General features: G+C 35.9%; 1 long non-coding RNA gene across 2 annotated transcripts; it reads left to right on the plus strand.

Annotated features, from left to right (window-relative positions):
• Positions 1 to 18: 18 nt before the first annotated feature.
• LOC123544079 (uncharacterized) lies at positions 19 to 8665 on the plus strand. 2 transcript variants are annotated; one of them, XR_008369396.1, is made up of 6 exons: positions 19 to 371; positions 888 to 1032; positions 1562 to 1728; positions 4920 to 5092; positions 7918 to 8109; positions 8554 to 8665. It is a non-coding gene; the product is annotated as an uncharacterized LOC123544079 (long non-coding RNA). The 2 variants fall into 2 exon arrangements; XR_008369395.1 differs by having other exon boundaries at positions 8524 to 8645.
• Positions 8666 to 8924: the final 259 nt, after the last annotated feature.

Genomic DNA, 8924 nt, shown 5'->3' on the forward strand with positions numbered 1-8924 from the left:
ATTCGAAGTCAAATACCTTAATTATAACGACTTGGCTAAGGAGGCCAGTCCGGATAGTGGCTGTTCTCAAAAATACTAGCTAATGAAAAACTGAATACTGTATGTCCATATTATTTTGTGTAGTTAATGTGAAAGTATTTCCTTTCATCTCTTTGAAATTTTATTTAAGGTAGTGTTTACTTCTATGTCCAGCAGTATTATTTCATTGTGACGAAGATTTATGTGTTATGTGTGTGAATGCGTGTAACTAATATGATACAAACTGATGTAGGTTTTAAAGAGTTTCCCGGAGTGCCTTCAAGCAAATATATAACTTCATTTGAACAAAGGCCTGCTGAATAAGTGCCCAGCGTTCCAGAAGGCATTTACAGGTATATTAGTATATTTTAGCAGAGACTGCAATATGTGTAAAGAAAAAGACAAGGATGCTTCATCTTAAGTAAAGAAATTTTCCTCAGCTGGATGGTACTTTTATAAACAATAGCGTTATTTCTTTGTGTTAGCTGTAACATCACACCGACAAGTGTATAGGTCATATGGCGACTTTCCGGCTCTAAGGAAGACCCCAGCTGGCCCCTTCAAGCATTATTTTGTGCATGAGTGGACAACTTGATAGAACCTCGCACATCCACTAAGTCCACTTAATGTTTTCCTCACATGAAAGAGTTCTACTTCACACCGAGATTTAGAACCATCTTACGGAAACTGAACAAAAAAAAAAAAGAAACTTTCTTTGCCATTTTCTGTTTGTAAAGAAAAAGCAATATTTGATTTGCTATAAATTGCTATTAATGAAGTCTTTTCCTCTATAACATATGAACAGCTTAGCTTTTATATTTTTAACTTTTAAATATGAAATGGAATGCCACTTAGAACCTTTTTTTCAGGATATCTTCGTGTCTTAACTACGCAGTGCGCTCCCTGGTGACACATTTATACATCCGGGTGATATACTAGCTGACGGCTTTCTATTTAATTGCATGCGGTTCATTAGAGATTGTGACAGAAAAGGAAATGTTACAGTGATATGTGGTAAGTTTTAATGCTTATATAAGTTGGATTCAAATAATCATGGGTATTTCATATAATGTTCAAATATTGATTTACTATGAAACTTATATAATAAATTATTGTTGTAAAAAATGGGCAATTATAACCCCACAATAAAAAACAGTTAATTCAAAGACTTCTAAAGAAGAAAACATTCAGCCATAATATGTGAAATACAGTGTATAATTAAAGCATTATGCAGGATCAAAAAAAAAAATATTTCTCTATAATGCTGTGTGGGGTGGATGGAAACCTCTTTGGTTCTCCCGGAAGAAAAATTCTGAAGTTCTACTGTTTATTTTAGGTAAAGATCGTGATCTCAGTGATCTAGAGTGACCTATGAATGCTCGAGAAAGTCGTTCTACTACGAATGTGTACTTTGTTACCGTGACAGAGTTACACTTATTTAAAGAAACTTTGAATACATAAACGTAAAAATGAATGTTTAATTAGATAACGTTAGTATTTACGGTCCATCTTCTTAAACATAATAATTTTTTATTACTTCAAGATGCTGAAGTGTTTCTTCGTTTGACACCAGCTCGACAAAGTGGGCGATCTACCTGCTAGCACGGGACCGCAGGTAGGAGAAGATGAGCCGACATCTATGAAATTCTAAATTGCTCTGCAGCAAGCCTCTGGTGACACATACAGCGTCCAAAGACAGATGAGTGAAAAGTAATAATTCAAAGTCATTTCGTCATTTTTTGATAATATATCTAAGAGTTAATTGTAACAAAACGTTTATATTTTGTATGATTTTTAAAAGTACACTGTAAAAAATGGGAACGTGTAACACGTTTTGCCGGTGTTCGAAAACAAAACATCTCCGTTTTTAATCTAAACACATCTGTTCTACTCAAAACACTATGTGTTTTACATATGTTTAGTCGTTGAACGTAAAACGGCAGTGTTTTAATTGAAAACGGTTCGTTTTCTTTTCATAAATCATTGGTGTTATTGAAATGTCGTAGTATGATAGGCAGCAGATTGAAACTGTCATAAACGAAACAAAACACCAAAACAATCAGAAAAAAACAAATTTTCAAGCTGATTTTCGAGGAAGTGCAAAACACTTAAACGCCAACTGTTTTACTGGTGTGAGTGTAGTGTGCAAATCGAGTACACCAAATAATCTCTAAAATGTTTTGACGTCATAGAAAGTTTAGTTACAAGAAAATGGTGAATAATGCTATAAACTATTTTTCTTATATAAAATATTTCATAAATATAATATAAAGTGTAAGTATCTATGCGATAATTTACTGTAGGTAAGCGGTTGATTTTGATTCAGAGATTCACATTTTTGGCGGTTCATGAACGACGAGTGCAGTGCTCGGGCTATTTTTATATTTTGGAAAATCTCATCGCATGTATAGTTTCTACTATAATGTGCTTCATATTTAACGGTATATCCATCAGTGTTGTGTCGTGTTCGGAGACAATGTAGATCTAACTTTTCAGGGTTAGTCGTCAATACGTTTAAATAATTTGTTTTAAAGTTTAGCTACCTCCCCCACCCACTTTATGGTATAGTAAGGTACCGACTACACCGGCCTTTCGTCAGGGAGCAGGAAAAACTTCAGATTACCCCCCTCGTTGATATTAAATGAATGTCTCAATGCACGGCGAATGTTTTATGGTAAAGAATGATAACTAGATCTATGTTCATGTTGTAAAACGTTCCATGTTTAGAATTAAAACACATGAGGTGTTTTCGGAAGGTGCTTGGTGTTTTAAAAGTGCCACAAAGAAGTGTTTTGAAATAAAACGTGTTACGTGTTTTGAAATAAAACGTGTGACGCGTTTTATTGGTGTTTAATAGGGTAGCACTAGCGTTTTCCTATGGAAACAATAGTGTTTTACACCAAAACACGTAACATGTTTAAGCTGGTAACATGTTTTAAAAGTGTAACAGAAATTTGTTTTAAAAAGTGTTTAATTTCAAAACACCAGTTTTTACAGTGTAGTCAGTGTGAACAGTATGTAATTATCACAGCCTAACTGTAGAAACATTTTTCCTCGGTTCTTTATAAGACAGGGTCCAAGTATTTTTGAAAAAGGAGAAAGCAGAAATCACAGCTTAGAATACATAATTTTCTGATGTACATGACGGGTTAGATTTTCTGTGAGCTGTGAGAACGTGGTTTAGGTCGCACTACATGAGATTTGGTGCAAACTGTGCGAGGTTATGTGCGCACTGTATAACTTCGATGGCTCGAACTCGAGGGTCCCGTGGAAATTAGTTCGAGTTTTCCGTTGTTCGAGCCATCCAAATGGCGGCCATTTTGAATTTGGGAATTCGAGGGCATGATGTGTTACAGACCTTACATCGTAATATATTGTCATATTGTACCTAATGTGTGTATGATACGATGATAAATAAAAAAAACGAACGCTTAAATATGCTTTATTATTTATTTTCAAACATGACATAGATACGAAAAAGAAAAACACAGATAAAACACTAATATAATTATAAGAATTTGGTGAAGACAGCATCAAACAGAAAGACATGAAAAGCAAACCTTTATGAACCATAGTCCAGCACAAATATTATCAAATATATTGCGTTCCAGTAGCCGACTTAGCTATTCCCTATTTCCGGGTCATTTACTTTGATTAGCGATGCTAAAGCAGTATGAAAGTTGACATCGGATCTCCCGTTTTAACGCAGAAAAAATAAAGACAGACATTGCTCAATTATTTTAAATAATTTTATTCGAAGCCCCATTAAAGCATTGCAGTGAACGGAAGTCACTTTGTTTAATTTGTTTGTCGTATATCGACGCTAATTACATAAGCGTGTGAAAATTACGCATGCGCCGGTTAAAGGGGAAGCTTGGCGAATGTCAGGCAGAGGTTTGAAAAACTTTGTAAACACAAGCCATTCCGGCAACAAATTGTCTGTTCGACTGAATAGGTGTAATTATCACTGTAATCAGGCGGAGGGGACCACCAAATGAGTTCGAGAGTTCGAATTTTCGAAGTTCGAGCGATCCGAGGTAGAACTATATAGAATAAAGAAGGCATAAATTCGGGACCGGGCGAAGAGTTCGAGCGATCCCGGGTGTTCGAAAGATCCGAGTTCGAGCCACTGAAGTTCAACTGTATGGTCTTCGGCGAACTATGCGAGATTTAGTGCGAACTATGCGAGATTTAGTGCGAACTATGCGAGATTTAGCGTGAATTATGCGAGATTTAGTGCGCACTCTGCGAGGTTCAGTGCACACTGCGAGATTTAGCGCGAACTATGCGAGATCTAGTGCGAAGTATGCGAGATTTAGTGCGCACTCTGCGAGATTTAGTGCGCACTATGCGAGATTTAGTGCGAACTATGCGAGATTTAGTGGAACTATGCGAGATTTAGTGCGCACTCTGCGAGATAAAATGCGTACTGTGTAAGGTCTGGCGCGCACTACGTGACTTTTTTTTTAATTTAAAAATAACATCTAGCCTCTAGCCCGCCTAGTAGCTGACGAACGCATGATTTTGAAGACCTAATTATATTATTCTCATCAGATATTATTTAAGAAATGCTTTTTTTATGGATACCTCTTTTTCCTCATTGTTTTCGCTTCTTGTGGATAACGTCACACCGACATAATTATAGGTCATGCGGCAACTTACTAAAGAAGAAGTCTGGATATCTCGCTTTTTGAATGTCAGATATGCTTTATAATATATCTTTAACATTTTTATTCTGTGTTAATGATTATCTGAAATTGGCAAATGTTTTTCAATATGAATGTTGCTACAAAAAGTACACCGTTGAAGGCACTTAATGTTTTAAATGTAATCGTGACGTCTTATTTGTATATATTCATGTTTTTGTATGGAAAGGTTTTATCGTTTTTCTGGTATTCTAGGATGGTTAGATACTGCAGCCACGAGAATCAATGAAGCTTACGTTGCCAACGCTACAGATAGTGGACCCAGCATAAAGACGTATTACATCACAGCGTTATATTTTACGTTTACGTCACTGACGTCAATAGGATTCGGAAACGTGTCACCAAATACTAATGGAATTGACATGCCGGTAAGTTTATACAGACTTTCTATGAATCAAGAGTTTAACTATAGGTAGTGTACCGGTGATGACATTCGGGAATTTCCGTGAGATTACGTAATTCTCCGTGTGTGAGTTCGGAATCCTTCTGCCATGATAGGTAATTCACAGTGAGGATGCGCGCCCGGATGTCGCCTTTTAGTAATAAGATATCTTAGCTCATCTGAGCGGAAGACTCATGGTGAGGTTTTGTGACCGTCCGTCGTGCGACGTGTGTCATGTGACGTGTGTCGTGTGACGTGTGTCGTCCGTCCCTCAACATTTCTAAAAAGAATCTTCTTCTTGAAAACCACTGGGCAGAATTACACCTAACTTCACAGGAATGATCCTTGGGTGCCCCCCTTCAACATTGTTCAAAAAATTGATTTCCTTGCAGAACTCTGGTTGCCATGGTAACCGAAAGGAAAAAATAAAAATAACATTGTACAAAACCACAGGGCCTAGGGCTTTGATATCTGGTATGTAGCATCATTTTCAGCAAGACCAAGACACCTAACTCCAAGGGCAAGGTCACACTTAGAAGTCAAAGCTTAACAGTGTCTTTTTGTGTCCGATACATAACTCTGCCATTCACAAAGGGATTTTGTAATTACTTAGAACAAGTGTTTACCATAATGACACAACGTGTCATGCGAAATCTCCTTAGCCCTAGCTCACACCTAGCTCTAAGGCCAAGGCCACACTAAGAGGCCAAATGTCATGTACAAGAATGACTTTGTCCGGATCATTTCTTCTTAATGCATGGACGGATTCGATGTTACTTGGCACACTTGTTCATCATCATGAGACGGAGTGTTACGTGCAAGAACCAGGTCCGTAATTTAGAATAACTTCCGTTTGTTGTTACTAAAAATGGTTGATCTTGTAACATATAATGACTGACTGTAGGGAAAATCGAGACCGCTTTTCAGTAGTACAACATGCATGTTACGTCACATTTTGGGCTGTATTTTGACCTATCGCCACATGTTAAGGATTTTTTGCGTAGACTTAGGATTTTGTTTTTAAATTAACTTCTCTTTGCTGTGAATAACTTGTATTGTTATTATATAAATATTGCATTCCTGAGAGGGTGATATGAAAAATGTTCACCGCGAGATAAATGAATATTGACCGAGGCGCCAGCCGAGGTCTATATTCATATTTCGAGGGGTGAACATTTCTCATATCACCCTCTCAGAAATGCAATGTTTATTTTATTATACCGAAAGATTATAAGGGTCAAAGCATTTACTGGAAAATCAACATAGTAGTTTATTTAACATTAAAAAGTAATTACTAACCTAATAATGAAGACAGACTTAAAGAGTCTTTACTTGTTAACACTTATAATTTGTGGCGACTTTGCCGTGTAATAAGACTTTTTTGATAGATTTAATCGAGACGTTATAGCTGACCCCTATATTTGTTCTAATATTTTAACATTGCATCAGTCAGTAGCGTTCGAAAAACGGCGATAACTTTCTTTTTTTTTCTAAACGAAACATATAAGTGTGAGCACTCATTTTCTTAGATAGATCATTTCCAAACTTTTGTGGTAGTTTCGATTCAATATTTGATAGAAAATTGTTTTCGAAATATTTTGCACGTAGCAAAAAAAAAAAAGAAAGAAAATTCGACCGTGTTCGCACATGCAAGAGAAACAGAAAAGGGTAATTTAATCCTAAAGTATAATTATATAAGCGCCTCGTCTGAAAATTAATCGACTCACTCTTTTAATCAATGCAAAGTATCACTCTCTCAACGGGTGATATGAAAAATTAATATCACAAGCGCAGAAAAACAAAATAACACTGTTGCGCATGTGATATGAAATTATGGATCATATCACCAGCGCAGAAATTGAAAATAACGATTTTGCGCTTCTGATATAAAATCACTGGGGAATATGATATACTTTCAAGTTAAACTAATGGGAAATTTGCATTGGACATTTATGTGAGGTATAATAATCTTTAATACTGACCACAGGGAAAAGTCAATACCACTTTCTTTGCCGGGTACGACACAGATTTCTTGCGGACTTTCAACATGTTCATATCTATAAATACAGATATCAGCTTTTGAAAGTATTCAGATCAGTGTAGATCTTCAGACATTTTCAAACTTAATAATTTCTTCTGATATGCTATATAGATGTAACTTACATACGTTCTGTTAGTATGCTATATAGATGTAACTTACATACGTTCTGTTAGTATGTTATATAGATGTAACTTACATACGTTCTGTTAGTATGTTGTCTCGTTATTTAGAAGCTGCTGTGTTGACATGCAGTATGTTTTGTGAAAATGTTCCTAGACAGTAGACGGTGGTAACTCTGTTACATGCAGTATGTTTTGTGAAAATGTTCCTAGACAGTAGACGGTGGTAACTCTGTTACATGCAGTATGTTTTGTGAAAATGTTCCTAGACTGTAGACGGTGGTAACTCTGTTACATGCAGTATGTTTTGTGAAAATGTTCCTAGACGGTAGACGTTGGTAACTCTGTTACATGCAGCATGTTTTGTGAAAATGTTCCTAGACGGTAGACGGTGGTAACTCTGTTACATGCAGCATGTTTTGTGAAAATGTTCCTAGACGGTAGACGGTGGTAACTCTGTTACATGCAGTACGTTTTGTGAAAATGTTCCTAGACAGTAGACGTTGGTAACTCTGTTACATGCAGTACGTTTTGTGAAAATGTTCCTAGGCTGTAGACGGTGGTAACTCTGTTACATGCAGTATGTTTTGTGAAAATGTTCCTAGACGGTAGACGGTGGTAACTCTTTTACAAATTCTTGTTTCATTTTAGGTAAAGATGATATATTTGGTGGTGATTGCAGTGACGTGGAATGCTCGGGAAAATCGTTCTATTTTGTACTTGCCCTTAGTTACTGTGATATTAACAAGATAGAGTTACACGTGCTGAAAGAAACAATGGATATATAACCAGAATTTTCAAAAAGAATTAATGGGTAAAATACAAGTGCCATTCAATCTTAAGGTAAGCTTAAAGTAATATAATCCATCCTAGAAATGAACAAGTCTCAATTTCAAAATTGTTCCGAACTTTAAGAAAAAGTTTTACAATCTTTGTTTTACATTCTGAAATTATTTATAAATTAGGTACCACAGATGTAACAAACGCACCAGGACTATCATCTTTATCTCTATCATAGATATTTTGTTTAAAAGATATTTTTGGAACTGCTTTGATATATTGCACTTGACCTTTTCTAGACAATTTCTGACAACTTTTTCACACGATAAGGTCATTGACGTATAAAGGTGAGACTATGCCGAATGAACATATAGTCGCGTTTTAGTTGATTAAGAGACAACGAGTGCTTCGCCTAATTACATTAGCATTTTCGACTTGATTTATTAAAAACCATAAGATACTTTTCATTCATTCAAGATGCTAAATTGTGATCTCTTTTGACAAAAGCTCGACGAATGGGACCACAGATCGGAGAAGATGACCTGACGTCTAGGGCATTCGAATTTTCTCCGCTACCAGCAAGTAGTGGTATAGATACGGCGTTCAAAGATAGGTCAGTGTAAAATATAGACTTTTTTACAATCATTTACATTAATCAAAGTCTTTCATAATATTATTGATATATTTAAGCGTTGGTTACATACAAAACATTTGGAATTTTCAAAATTTTCTCAGTTGAAACACTGTGAACGATATAGCCACAACTGTTTTTGTTTTCGAATTGATTTATTAGGGACAGTAGATCTAAATTAAAAATTCTGTTTATTGAGTAAGGATATTAATGTGGACAAGTTATAAGATTTGCCTCCCTTACACCA

This window comes from Mercenaria mercenaria, unplaced genomic scaffold (assembly GCF_021730395.1).
Source record: "Mercenaria mercenaria strain notata unplaced genomic scaffold, MADL_Memer_1 contig_4122, whole genome shotgun sequence".
NCBI lineage: Eukaryota > Metazoa > Mollusca > Bivalvia > Venerida > Veneridae > Mercenaria > Mercenaria mercenaria.